The following is a 15,943-nucleotide window of genomic DNA, read 5'->3' as shown; positions in this document are numbered from 1 at the left end:
TCTTTTATTAAATTTGTCCAAGTTAGACATCCAATCTTATGTGGCACTGACATTTAATGAGGTGGATGTCACGTGGCATGCCACCTCAGTGCCCCTAACCCATTTTACCCCTCCCCTCTATTTATTTTTCCACCACTAAAATTTTCTTTCCCTCCACTACCATTGCCACTATAACCGCCACTATGAACAATATTGAATTTTCAGCTAGCCAACTTAGACAATCTGTAAATGATTTGAGCACCTGGATCTGCAAAAAAATACTTCAATTGATCACCCCAATATCAAGCACACTAGCAGTAGATAAAAAGATTATCTAGTTTCTCGAGAAAGAGAACTTTATCTGAAATTCGAGAAGTTTCAAATTGTATTGAATCAAATGCGAGTGATGAGTAGAGAAACAAATATATATAAAAGATTAAAATTTTAAATACAATATTGTTCATGGTAGCAATGGTGGTGGATGAGAAAAAATTAATAGAAGGAAGATGTAAAATAGGTTAGGGGCGCTGAGGTGGCATGCCACCTCTTCAAATATAAGTGACACATAGAATTGGATATCTACCTTGGACAAACTTAACGGAAGAATGTTATATTTGAACCAATAATATAACAGCAGGTTATATTGGGACTTAACGTATAACGAAGAGTATATTTAAGCCTTTTCTCATAGTACAAGAGTTTATTCAGCCCTTTTTCGCAATATATATTACATATTATAAGTTTTAAGAAACCGAATAACTCGATTTCAATTATTGTGTTTTAATTAAATTATCTTTGCTAATATATAATCCTCCATACTAATTAATTATTTATGTGCTTGCCGAGTTAGATGATTAAACAATAGCATGTCAAAGAGTTATTTGCTTGAATAACTAAATAATTATAATTTTTACGTCTGATATAATTTCATTTTCTCAATGGCAGTGTGTTATGTGTCTTTGCATTTGATTTCTGTTAATCACTAAGGGTCAAAATGGCACGTAGAGAGCATCACTTGCTACTTGGAATGAAGAAAAAAATACATTTTTGTAGACATTCCCAATCATCTTCACACCCCATTTAAAAATTTGTGAGAAAACGAGTCTTCCTTTTCGTTTTAAACGAATAATTAATCTCCTAGTTTATAATTATAAAAACAATTTGTTCAACATCAATTAATGCTAAAAAATTAGGTGGAGGAATATATTTTCGTGTGTGACACGTCAACTAATAAGAGAAGTGTAATGAAAACCTTACTTGTTAAGAAACTGATGACGTGTCAAAAAACTAGGAGTAGACGTTACCTATTTTTGTCTTTCTTTTGTAATTTAGCAAAACTCTGCACTTCACTACAAAATGGGACTCAGAGGGAACGAGAGAGGTGAAGTTTCAAAATTTGGACAGTTTTGGGGTTAAGAAAAGGGACGTAAAGTTAGGTGAAATTTACGGAGCCTGCCATCGTGGGCCGTAAAGGGAGGCGCGGCTCTTGGACCAAAAGATGCTCTACTGAGCCAGCTGTGACGTTTGACGAGAGCGCCTTGTCGGATGACTAGTAGAACACTAAAACTAGTTCAAATTTGACGTTTCCTTCAAATGAAATTAGAAGATGTTTTTCCCCCGAAAAATATACTCCACTATGTGATTATTACCCTATTTGGCTAAGTTTTTCAAAATCAGCTTATTTCGAGAATTATTTTTTTATTAAAAATATTTTTAACAAAAATACTTTTAGTAAAAAAATTATTTGTGTTTGGCTAATTAATTTGAAAAGCACTTATAAACAACAATTAATGTTTGATCAAACTATAAAAAAGTGCTTCAAATTGTATAATTCTCTAAGTGTTTTTCAAAAAAGTGCTTATAGAGAAAGCTACTTTTTCAGCTTCTCCAAAACTTGTTTCTTACTCAAAAGCATTTTTTTTCCTTCTAAAAACTAGCAAAACACTTCAACTTTTCAAAAAAAAAAAATTATACTTGAAGAAAGTTGGCCAAACAGGCTATATGTTTGTTTAGAGAACTCATTATACAATTTCTCGAAGCAAATTTATACTAATAATAGTTAATTTATATTTCATCTATTTCATCATATATGTTTCTTATTTTATTTTTTTGTACTTCATTTTTATTTATCTTGGCAATGGACATTCTGATGCGACACATCTAAAGAAAGTTTTATGGTGTATGTTATTTATAAATGATATAGTACTGATTGACAAGACGCGAGACGATATTAACGCGAGATTGCAGATTCAGATATAGACTCTGGAGTCAAAAGATCCCACGATAAGCAGGAACAAAATAGAATATTTGATTTGCAATAAATGACGTGACTAATGAAGCACACGTAGACATGTGGCTTGATTCACAAGTCATCCCCAGGAGGTGAAATTTTAAGTATCTTGAGTGAGTAATCCAATGTAATAAGGATATTGATGAATATGTCGCACATTGCATTGGAGTATGATGGATCAAACGGAGGCTCGCATTCGGTATTTTGTGTGATAAGAATAGTCCACCAAAACTCAAAGGTAAGTTATATATAGAGTGTTGGCTAGTAAAGAAATTTCATGTCCAAAAACTGAAAGTAGCATGAATTAGGGTGTTGGGATGGATTTGTAGGCGTACCAAGAGAGATGAGATTAGTAACGAAGATATACAGGACAAGGTGGAGTGGCCCCCGTGAATGATAAGGTGTGGGAAGTGAGGCTAAGATGGGTTTAACATGTGAAGAATGAGGTGTGAGAGGTAGGCCTTGATATACGGGTCTAAGTAAAGGTAGAGGTAGGCCAAAGAAGTTTTGGGAGAGGTAATTAGAAAGGACATGTTGTAACTCAAACTTACTAAGGACATGACCCATGATAGGAGATTGTGATGGTTGAGAATTAGGGTTGAGGGTTAGTAGGTAGTCGAGTGCATTTCTTGTCCATACCAATAATATTAGTATTATTCTTATATTTTCTTATTCTTATTTTCTATTACTACATGTTGTCTTCTTCGCTCCTGTTATCTTATTATCTTGTATTTTTTTTTATTTTTAAATTCTATTAGTATGTGTTGCCTATTTCGCTCCGATTATCTTCTTATCTTCGTACAGTGGTTTGCTACTGGTTTAGTTTGTTTTTATTTCCATTTAAAGAAATTGGTGATATTCTGTTACGACTTTTGAGTAACTGGTTCTGCGTGTACTAAAAAAAGGCCCTTGGTTTCTTCTTTCAGAAAATACAACAGTTATTTAAGGGGAAAAAGAAATGCGCTGTTTCATTTAGGAAATAAAATAGTCGTTTTTCTCAAAGGAAGGGTGATCCTTCCATAAAGCAAGTAAAGCAAATACTTTAAGTCCCATTTTTTGTTATACCTAACATGCTATGTATAAGTTTAAAAAAGGTTCCGTGAAGTGAAATTTTTTTGATTTCTTTCTTTGACAAGTATAGAGAAGAAGGATTTGCAACTGCTATGATTTCTGTCACGAAAATTATACTTGAAATGAATATCGAACCCGAATTTCGTAAGAAACGTATGATATATAGAAAATAACAATTTGATGAGCGTGTTGATAATAAAATCTCAAAATATTTCGAAGAGTCCTTTGGAGTCGATTACTTTATACATAGTAGACAAGACTATTTTTTTCACTTCAAAATAGATTTGAATAATTCGAAGCATATGAAAATTATTTTGGTTTTCTATTTAGCGGTAAACATTAAGATCACTAAAGCATAATAATCAATTCGATATTGATGATTTAGATTTATTTTTGAAATTAAAATTATTAAGAAAAATAGTACAATTAGAAGATAACAGTTTAACTGATACACTCGGTCAACTAAAAGATTTAATTCTTTTTCCAATGCCTATATTACTTATGGAATAATGTTAATAACTCTTGTTACCGCCGCTTCAGCAAAAATAAATTTTTAAAATTAAATTGATAAAATCTTATCTAAGATCAATAATGTCTCAAGAAAGATTAAATAGATTAGCTATATTATCAGTTAAGAAAGACTTATTAGGAGTTATTGATTATAAAAAATTATTAATAACTTTGTATCTAAGAAAGGCTAGAAAAATAAATTTCAAATAAATAAATAATTTTTTTAAAAAAAAATTAAGGTTCCTCATAAAATTTACCTTTAGGCCACGAAACTCGCCGGCCGCCCCAGAGGAAGAAGTGCTTTTCGGGAGAGCTTGGGAAAAATTTATTGACCGAATACAAATATATTTTGTTTAAGTACGTAAATATTTTATTTTTGTACTTTAGTGTAAGTACGAAAATGTGGTTGCTTCTCTACTACTCCAATTAAATGTTACGTGGTCCAAGATGACAATTTCTTTAAAGTCTGTCAAATTAAAAATAAAAAAAGCTTTAAACTGTTTGGCTGAATTTATTTTGTTATTAACTGTATTGTTGTAATAAATAATTAAATTATTAAACTTTCTGAAATATATAAACAAAACAGAAAGTTAGTAACACTTGTTTAACGAAATAAATTATGGGAAAACAATATAGGAATAAATCGAGCCCACTGAATACACGGTATGTCCTTAAGGAAATTATTCTCTCAAGTACCTGATGTGCTTGAATATATCCTCCCAGGATAGGACAATTTAACTCACCGGAGTGTTGGTACCAAAAAACGTTGGTGAACAGCAAGTCACTCGAAGGCTGTAAAACACACTGGAATTTTTATGCAGAAGAAGAAGATCAGAAAATTTCGTAAGGAAAGATTCTGGATTCAAAGTATATTTATAGAGTTGTTAGCATTGTTTCTGAAAAGGTTTGCAACCTTTCAGAAACAGTCATTGCCGTTGGAACAGACTGTTTGAAATATTGTAGGAAAACGGATTTAAAATAATCCGGAAAAGAAAACTGGCCTGACCGGACCGGGTCGTGAGTCATGGGTTATTCCATATTGAATTTTTCGTTAATTATTTAATTAATTAATTAATTAATTAAAAAAAAATTAATCAATCAATCTGAAACCGGAGCCGAGCGAGCGACGACGACGACGGCGCGAGGCTTACCTTCTTCTTAACTCTTTAAGAGTTAGAAGTAGAGCAATTATATATATATCCATCAAAAGTCTATTCTTCCTCCAATATGTGACAATGTCCCTTTGCCAAGGAGGGAAATTCAAAAATTTTATTTTCCCTCCATTTCTCATTCACCCTCTTTAAGCTATACAAGCTTAAAATCCCAACAATCCCCTACATGAATAGGGAATGGCTATAAAATTAAGGAATGCACGGACGCGTATGTGTTTTACATGCAAGAATTAATTGCATATGGGTAAATAGGTTTCTCTTTGAACTTTCCGTAGTGAACTTATATCGGATATACTCGGTCAATCGGTAGATTTGATATCTTTGAATCGTAGAGTTTTGTTGTATACACAGACAACATAAGTCACACAATCAATCCTTAACCATATATGGTTCTCACGGTTGTGTTCGTTTCAGCCACGAACACCGCCTGGTTTCATGAGTGCTTAGAGAATGGGCCTTTACTTTCATTCCCTTGAAGCGGCTTACACTTCACACTCACATAGGTGATTTCTAAACGTGTAATCCTATAGACACACTATCTGTTCATATCCTGCCAGACTTAGCAAATCATTAAAAAACCTTTAAGCTTTGTTGACTCATCAAAAAGCCTTAATGTTTTACCTCGATTTCTGAACATTGTCTTCATCACGAGAATGGGTTGAGTTATTTGACAATGTTGAACCGTCATTCATAACTTTGTTTGATCTCTTTGAACCTAACTCGTAAGATTTTCAGTCTGTTAGGTAGAGTTACCGCCATATTGACTTGTCCTGGACCTTAACCCCATTCCCTTTGATGATCTTTCAACTGCCTCTCTATATAGGTCTTTTGTAAGTGGATACGATACGTTATCTCTTGACTTTACGTAGTCAATTGTGATAACACCACTAGAGAGTAGTTGTCTAATGGTATTGTGTCTCTGTCGTATATGACGAGATTTTTCGTTATATATAACGCTCCTTGCCCCACCTATTGCCGCTTGACTATCACAATGTATACAAATAGGTGCCAAAGGTTTGGACCAAAATAGAATATCTTCCAAGAAATTTCGGAGCCATTCACCTTCTTCACCAGCCTTATCTAAAGCTATGAATTCAGATCCCATTGTAGAACGGGCGATGCACGTTTATTTGGATGATTTCCAAGACACTGCTCCACCCCCAATTGTGAAAATATATCCACTCGTGGATTTAACTTCAGATGATCCAGTGATTCAATTTGCATCACTATAACCCTCGATCACAGAAGGATATTTGTTATAATGCAAAATGTAATTTTGGGTATGCTTGAGATACCCCAAAACTAGTTTCATTGCCATCCAATGTATGTGATTGGGATTACTTGTAAACCGACTCAGTTTACTAATAGCACATTTTATATCTTGGCGCATACAATTCATGATATACATCAAACTTCCCAATACTCTTGCATAGTCTAGTTGTGAGTCACTCTCACCTTTATTCTTTTGAAGTGCATAACTACGTCAATTGGAGTCTTGGCAATTTTGAAATCCAAATACTTGAACTTGTCAAGTACCTTTTTAATGTAGTGAGACTGTGATAATGCTAGACCTTGTGGAGTCTTGTGAATTCTGATTCCTAAGATCACATCAGCAACTCCTAAGTCTTTCATATCGAATTTGCTAGCCAACATGCGCTTAGTAGCATTTATATCTGCCATGTTTTTGCTCATTATCAACATGTCATCAACATATAAACAAACAATAACTTCATGATCTGGAGTATTTTTAATGTAAACACATTTGTCGTACTCGTTGATTTTAAACCCACTTGCCATTATTGTTTGGTCAAGTTTGGCATGCCATTGTTTGGGTGCTTGTTTAAGTCCATAAAGCGACTTAACAAGTTTGCACACTTTGTTTTCTTTACAAGTAACTACAAAACCCTCAGGTTATTTCATGTAAATCTCTTCCTCCAATTCTCCATTTAAGAAAGCTGTTTTAACATCCATTTGATGGATTTCAAGACCATACACAGCCGCTAGTGCCATTAACACCCTAATATATGTTATCCTCGTTACTTGCGAGTAAGTGTCAAAGTAATCAAGGCCTTCCTTTTGTCTATAACCTTTGACAACAAGTCTTGCCTTATATTTGTCAATAATGCCATCAGCTTTCACTTTCCGTTTAAAGATCAATTTCGAACCTAAAGGCTTATTTCCCGGAGGAAGATCAACCAATTCCCATGTATGGTTATCCAAAATTGATTGAATCTCACTATTGATTGCCTCTTTCCAAAACGCTGAATCAGAAGATGACATAGCTGTTTAAATGTTTGAGGCTCATTTTCGAGCAAGAATGTCACAAAATCTGGTCCAAAGGAAGTAGATGTTCTTTGACGTTTGCTATGCCTTGGATCTTCTATAGTTGGAGTATTTTCCTTTGGTTCTTCCCGAGGTCGTTTAGGTATTTCACTTAACGACTCAAATTCAATTTTATACGGATAGATGCTTTCAAAGAATTCAACATTATCTGATTCTATTACCGTATTAACGTGAATTTCGGGATTATCGGATTTATGAACCAAAAACCGACATGCTATACTGTTTGTAACATATCTAATGAAAACGCAATCTACAGCTTTTGGTCCTATTTTAACCCTTTTAGGTAAAGGAACTCGTACCTTTGCTACCCTCACACTTTGAAATATTTCATGTTGGGTTTTCTTTTCCATTTTTCATATGGAATAGATTGCATTTTGCTGTGGGGTACTCTGTTAAGTATTCGGTTAGCTGTAAGGATAGCTCTCCCCCCCCTCCCCCAAACTTTGCGGTAATCCGGAACTTATTAATAAAGAATTCATCATTTTCTTTAATGTTCGATTTTTCCTTTCCGCAATTCCATTGGATTGAGGTGTGTAAGGTGCAGTAGTTTGATGGATAATTCCATATTCCGAACATATTTCTGCAAACGGAGATTCATAATCTCCACCCCAATCACTTCTAATCGTTTTGATATTTTTACTCAATTGATTCTCCACTTCATTCTTGTATTGCTTAAATGCTTCAATTGCTTCATCCTTACTATTAAGCAAATAAACATAACAATATCGAGTGCAATCGTCAATAAAAGTAACAAAATATTTTTTCCCACCTCGAGATGGTGTCGACTTCATATCACAAATGTTAGTATGAATTAAGTCTAAAGGATTTGAATTCCTTTCAATAGACTTATAAGGATGTTTTACTAACTTAGATTCAACACATATTTGACGTTTTGATTCATTACCCTTGAATTTAGGCAATACTTCTAAATTAATTAACTTCCGCAAGGTTTTGTAATTGACATGTCCTAAACGAATATGCCATAAATTATTTGACTCCAATAAATAAGAAGAAGCTGAAATTTTATTCATACTGTCAATAACCATTACAGTTTGAAGAGGCCCTCTGTGAGGTAGCCCTTTCCAACATACATTTCATTCTTGCTTACAACAACTTTATCAGAAACAAATACACATTTGAATCCATTCTTAACAAGTAAAGAAGTAGAAACTAAATTCTTCTTAATAGTAGGAACATGAAGAACGTTGTTGAGCGTTAACACCTTGCCAGAAGTCATCTTCGGGAATATCTTCCCATAACCTTCAATCTTGGCTGTTGCAACATTTCCCATGGAAAACTCTTCTTCGGGACCAGCAGTAGAGTAAGTCGCAAATGCTTCCTTGACAGCACAAACATGTCGAGTGGCTCCAAAGTCAGTCCACCACTCCTTCGAATTTCCAACTAGGTTGCATTCCGAAAGCATTGCACACAGATCATCAATGTCACCATTCTTCTCCACTATGTTGGCATGTCCCTTCTTCTTATCCTTTTTCGGGAGACGATAATCATGGGCTTTGTGATCGGTTTTTCACAATTGTAGTAGCTGCCCTTGAATTTCTTTTTGTTCTGTTCCTTAGTCTGTCCAGAAGACCTCTTTCTCTTCTTACTTTTGGAGCAGTCTGCTCAATGATACTAGCTCCCATGATAGTTGAATTTCCATGAGACTTCTTCTCGGTTGTTTTATTGTCTTCCTCAATCTTGAGACGAATCACAAGATCTTTCAACTTCATTTCTTTGCGCTTGTGCTTAAGATAGTTCTTGAAATCTCTCCACGAAGGAGACAATTTTTCAATCATTGCAGCCACTTGAAATGATTCATTCACGACCATACCTTCAGCAATAAGGTCATCAAAAATAAGTTGAAGCTCCTGAACTTGGGTTCCAACAGTTTTGTTGTCTATCATTTTATAGTCTAGAAATTTGGCAACCACTAACTTCTTCAAGCATGCATCTTTAGTCTTGTGCTTCTTCTCAAGTGCGTCCCATAATTCTTTCGAAGTATTCATCGCATTGTACACATTGTACAAGTCATCCTCTAAAGCGTTTAAGATATAGCCTTTGCAAAGAAAATCTGCCTGCTTTCACGCCTCAACAATCATGAATTTTTCGTTGTCTGGCATGTCTGCAGCAGGCACTGGAGGTTCTTCACTAGTGAATTTCTGCATACCAAGTGTGGTAAGTCAGAAGAACACCCTTTGCTGCCATCCTTTGAAGTTGGCTCCAGAAAATTTCCGTTATCAATTGTCATTTCTCACTGTAAACAATAGAAGAGTTCAATTAATGGCAAAATCAGAACAGTAAACAATATTGTTATTAGCAACAAACAATACGTATAATAAATAAAACCGAAGTTTTTATATACCGTTTCACAAAAAAAACGATGAAATTTTTATGTTCTTCAAATTGTTTTCTGAATTTCAATACTATGATGAAGTTTTTATATCTTCAAATTAGAATAGTAAAATTCAGAAGGAGTAGAAAACTACATAGGTTTTAATCTCCACAAACAGAATACAAAATATAATAAATTAGTTTTCTTAAGATTGTTATTAACTGTATTGCTGTAATAAATAATTAAACCATTAAACTTTCTGAAATATATAAACAAAACAGAAAGTTAGCAACACTTGTTTAACGAAATAAATTATGGGAAAACAGTATAGGAATAAATCGAGCCCACTGAATACATAGTGTGTCCTTAAGGAAATTATTTCCCTCAAGTACCTGAGGTGCTGGAATATATCATTCCAGGATAGAACGATTTAACTCACCAGATTGTTGGTACCAAAAAACGCCGGTGAACAGCGAGCCGCTCGAAGGCTGTAAAACACACTGAAATTTTTATGCAGAAGAAGATAAGAAAAATTCGTAAGGAAAGATTCTGGGATTCAAAGTATATTTATAGAGTTGCTGGCATTGTTTCTAAAAAGGTTTTCAACCTTTCAGAAATAGCCATGGCTGTTGGAATAGGCTGTTTGAAATATTGCGGAAAAACAGATTTAAAATAATCCGGGAAAGAAAACGGGCCTGACCGGACCGGGTCGCGGGTCATGGGTTATTCCGGATTGAATTTTTCGTTAATTATTTAATCAATTAATTAAATAATTAAAAGAAATTTTATCCAAAAAAATTAATCAATCGATCTTTGACCGAATCCGAGGTCGAGGCCGAAGCCGAGCCGAGCGTGCGACGACGACGACGACGGCGCGAGGCTTCCCTTCTTCTTAACTCTTTAAAAGTTAGAAGAAGAACAATTATATATATTTTGTCCAAAAAGATTAATCGATCGATCTTTGACCGAATTCGAGGCCGAGCGAGCGACGACGACGACAACACGAGACTTGCCTTCTTCTTAACTCTTTAAGAGTTAGAAGAAAATCAATTATATATATACCCATCAAATGCCTTTTCTTCCTCCAATATGAGACAATGTCCCTTTGCCAATGAGGGAAACTCAAATATTTCATTTTCCCTCAAATTCCCATTCACCTTCTTTAAGCTACACAAGCTTAAAATCCCAACATATTTTCCTTGTTATAAGTTATTGGAGGTAGGGCGGGTCTAGCCTTTCAGCTACGGGTCCAACTGAATCTCATTACTTTTAATACGGAGTATGAATTTATATGTAAAAACATGCTAAAATCTCAATAAGTATTAGATTTAAACCTATAATATTAACAATATAATGAGTTAAATGCTAAAAAACTTAAAAGCTCAGCCATTAATTATTTTTTTTAAGATTCACCTATGATTGGAGGATCTAAAACGTAAATGCAAGATGACCAAAAGTGGAGCAAGTAGTACTTCTAAATGTATCATTTTTTTACTAATTCGCGAAATATATAACAGAAAATATGTTCATACAATACAAGAGTGACGGAAAATCATTTTATTTGAAATCTCTGAATGCTCCACAAATTTTCATAGCTATCAATGTCCCTATTTATAATAGTACAAAACATATAATTCTAACTACAAATTTCAGTGAAACATGAATTAGATAAACTTGTAAATACTAAATTCTAAACAATTCAAGTTTCATACTACAAATATGAATTATTAGTTTTCCAACAAAAAGTGTACGAATGAATTTTAAATTTCGATAAAAGGTTAAACTATTCTTCATATGAAACCCCAGTTTCGAAATATTAAGGCTCAAGGATCGACTTTCTGTAATGAGAAAAAATTTCGTAGTAGGTTATGTCTCTAATATTCGTAAAAGCAAGAGAAAAAAAAAACTAAAACGTAAAGCAAATTTACTATTGAAGAAAAAACATAATAAACTTGTATCACATGCATCATTCCAGAGTATTGGATCTTGTTCTTAGGGAGGCTCCAATCAATGAAAGAAGGAGTTATCTTCATTCGATGTTTGTACGTAAACTAACAAATATAAGATCTTAAGTACAACCAGATTATTATTTAATTAAAATAAATTAATATGTATTTTCGCAAATTATTGTTGTTAAAGTAAATATGTTTAATTTTGTAGAGTCCAAATAAATATTTCTCCAATAATGAATATATATAGCAGTGAGCCAATGAAGTTTCGAAAATCACAACTTACCATTTATTACCAGTCCTTGGCAGGCAAACAAACATTAATGACAACCTACCAACTCGTCGTCTTGCACTTCTCAAAGCATTTAATATCCCTTTCCTTCCATTTTTTCCCTTTTATATTCGCCTTATCTCTCGACAAATTTCGCTTATTAAGAATCAAGGGTTTTTGAAATTAAATCAGATTAGATTAATTAAAAGTTAGATATGAAAACATCAAAGAAAACTATATAAGTTGCAATTTGACTCTTCTAAATGCTATTTCTTAACTTTCACTTCAAATACTTTCTAATTTAAGCTTCAATCAAATATTGCTTAAGCGCATTTTAATAAATTGAAAAAATTACACAGTATAGTCGCTCCCAAAAATAATGGCAGGCAAAGTGTATATTTTATATATTAATATATATTACACATATATTATACATATTTATTTGTGTATATTTATCTAGTAAATATAATTATTTTTTGCCGATCGACTAAATGTGTACCTTGCCCTTTTAAATTCTACCAAAGCACCAAAATTTCATTAGAGACGGGGCTCTTAGCTTATTTAATAAATTTGGAAAAATGATATTGTATAGCCGCTCTCAAAATAATAGTCGAAAAATATTATATATATATATATATATATATATATATATATATATATATATATATATATATATATATATATATACATTTCTGTGTGTTATATACAAAATATACAATATATATACTACTTTTTCGATTATCGAATATAAATAGTTTCGATCGCTGGCTAAAAATGATCTTTGCCCAATCTTTAAAGGAAATTTTACATGGTATAACTAAATTATAAACTATATTTATCATAAATAAATATACTATAAACTAATTATAATACATAGCTACATATTGGGTTTTATAGCAAATACCCTCTCAAAGGGATTTCTAACCCTAAAGTAATTTTTTCCTATCTTCCTCCTTTTATCTCTGTACTATAGTCTAGCGGCCTCCCCCATCAACCTTAAACTATTTGTCACGACACAAAATCTACATAGTCGTGATAACACCTAACTCAACCCGTCAGGTAAGCCCATTAACAACTATCCAATTTAAATGATATTTATTAAGAACAGAAATGAAAATACAACTTTTTTATACAAGAATTTCTCAAGGACTGGTAGTACAAATCACGAGCTTCTAAGATTAGAATTTACAAAGCTGGTATGAAATAAATACATCATCTGTTCGAAATGTACATAAATAAATTTTTATAAATCTAAGGCTACCATGAACAAGAGGCAGCTACAACCACAACGCAAGTACATCTTCAAATCCAGTTCCCGTCGACCACAGCAACAACAACATCCAACATCTGCACGCAAGGTGCAGAAGTGTAGTATGAGTACAACCGACTCCATGTACTCAATAAGTAACAAACCTAACCTTATAATGAAAGTAGTGACGAACTGGAACACAGGTCGGGGTCCAATACCAATAGCCAACAACAGTTCAAAACAACATAATGGAAGTAATAAAAGAAGTAGCTCAGGGATAAAATGCTCAGCTCATTCACAGTTCCAAAAAAAATAGGTATGCTTTTCAAATATATCAGTGAAAACCCAAATCTTTTACCGAAATCACCAAATTTATGAGTAAGTTTGAAAACTATGATTTTTTTCAAAAACTTTTCAATAACAGATAAGATGTTTCATTATCAAATGGCATGAGAAAAATACATCTCTATACATACATGTCAATATGCAGGTGAAATCATGAATGACAACAAAACGAGAGTAGTAGAAGGAAATGCATCCTTATGCATGTATCTCAAGTATGCATGTCAAATGCAATGTATCTCAGTGATGATCTCATGTACTCACAGTCTCAGAGTGCTCGAGTTCATTGTCTCACACTTTTCATTCATCACGCTCAATCACTAGACACGCTCAGTCACTCAGTACTATATATGGCCAATTCAACCCATAAAATATCCATCCCAAATATATATATATATATATACACACACACCAACTAACAGTCAGTCACTCAGTACTGTATAAGGCCAATCCATCATGGGGAAGATCCATCCCCAAATATAAATGCTTCGGACGAGATCCATGCCCAGGGAAGATACATCCCTCAATATAATCAACTGCGCTCACAAGGGGTGTGTACAAACTCTGGAAGGGCTCCTTCAGCCCAAGCGCCATAAGCTAGATTCAGGCATAAATCAATATAACATGCTACGGCGTGCAGCCCGATCCCATAATATCACTCACATCCAAGTCCTCGGCCTCACTCATTCATCAATCTCTTCAGTCTCTTAGGCTCACAATTCCATGGAACTAGCCCCCAAAAAATGATGATATGATGTGTCAATATACAGCAACAGAAACTGGGATATGATATGAAATGAATGAACTTGACTGAGTATGAAATTGCAATATAAGCAAATAACTCAACAACAGAAACGACCTCAGTGGGTCCTAACAGAATAAGCATGTAGCCTAGACACGGTTTCTAACATGGATCACCGCTCAATAGCTCTAGTACGTAGAGATTTCATGGTTACAAATAAGATTAGGTGACTACACAGTACCACAGATATAACGGAGTCACAATTCACACGGTGCACGCCCACACGCCCGTCACCTAGCATGTGCGTCACATCAACACCAAACACATAACACATAATTCGGGGTTTCATACCCTCATCACCAAATTTAGAAGTGTTACTTACCTCGAACAAGCCAAATCTAATACCGAACAAGCCAAGCGATTCTCCAAGAATGCCATCTCACGCGTGCCGACCTCCGAACGACTCGAAACTAGTCAAAAGCAACTAAAATACGTCAAATAAAGCCTAAGGAAGCAATTCCAATTGATAAAGGTCGAATCTTTATTCAAAAGCCCAAAATCAACCAAATAGTCCAACCCGGGCCCGTGCCTCAGAACTCGATGAAACTTACAAAATCCGATAATTCATTTAATTACGAATCCAATTATACTAGTTTAAGTCAAATCCGACTCTGAATCGATGTTCAAAACTCAAAAACTCACTCTATGAAACTTTAGGCTAAAACCCCCAATTTTCACTTTAAAACTCATAATCCAATTACCAAAAACGAAGATAGAATCACGAAATATAATCAAAACCGAGTATAAAATACTTACCCTAATCCTTGTGATAAAATTTGCCTCCAAAATCGCCTCAATCCGAGTCCCACATTTCAAAATATGATAAAAGAACCCAAAACCTCGATATATAGCTTATGCCCAGCATTTTCGCATATGCGGTCACATGAGCCGCTTCTGTGACATGAGCTTCGCTTATGCAGACTCTACTAGCCAGCTGACCCCTCACACCTGCGGATCTCCATCCGTTTCTGCGTAACCACAGGTGCGAAGCCAAACACGCTTATGCGCTCAAGTTCGTTTATGCGCCCAAGACCATCGCTTCTGCGGGGCCGCAGATGCGCCCCAATTTCCGCTTCGGCGATCTTCCTTGCCTAGATCTCACCTCGCTTCTGCGAAGAAGGCCCCGCATCTGCGACGTCGCTTCTGCGACCAATTGTACGCAGATGCGGCCACACCAGAACCAACAGCCTTAGCCAAATGTAACATGTGGCGAAATGGTCCGAACCTCGTTCGAAACTCACTCGAGCCCCTGGCGACCCCGTCCGAATATACCAACTAGTCTAATAACATAACGCGAACCTACTCGAAGCCTCAAATCACGCATAACAACATCGAAACGATGAATCACACCTCGAATAAAAAGTTAATGAACTCTTGAACTTTCAACTTTCAAAACTCGCGCCGAAATATATCAAATCAACTCGAAATGAACTAAAATTTTGCACACAAGTCCCAAATGAAATAACAAAGCTATTCCAATTCTCGGAACCAAAATCCGGGAAGTGTAGTATGAGTACAACCGACTCCATGTACTCAATAAGTAACAAACCTAACCTTATGTTAAAAGTAGTGACGAACTGGAACACAGGTCGGGGTCCAACACCAATAGCCAACAACAGTTCAAAACAACATA

Source organism: Nicotiana tabacum, chromosome 23 (assembly GCF_000715075.1).
Source record: "Nicotiana tabacum cultivar K326 chromosome 23, ASM71507v2, whole genome shotgun sequence".
Lineage (NCBI taxonomy): Eukaryota > Viridiplantae > Streptophyta > Magnoliopsida > Solanales > Solanaceae > Nicotiana > Nicotiana tabacum.
This window is presented reverse-complemented; position numbering follows the sequence as displayed.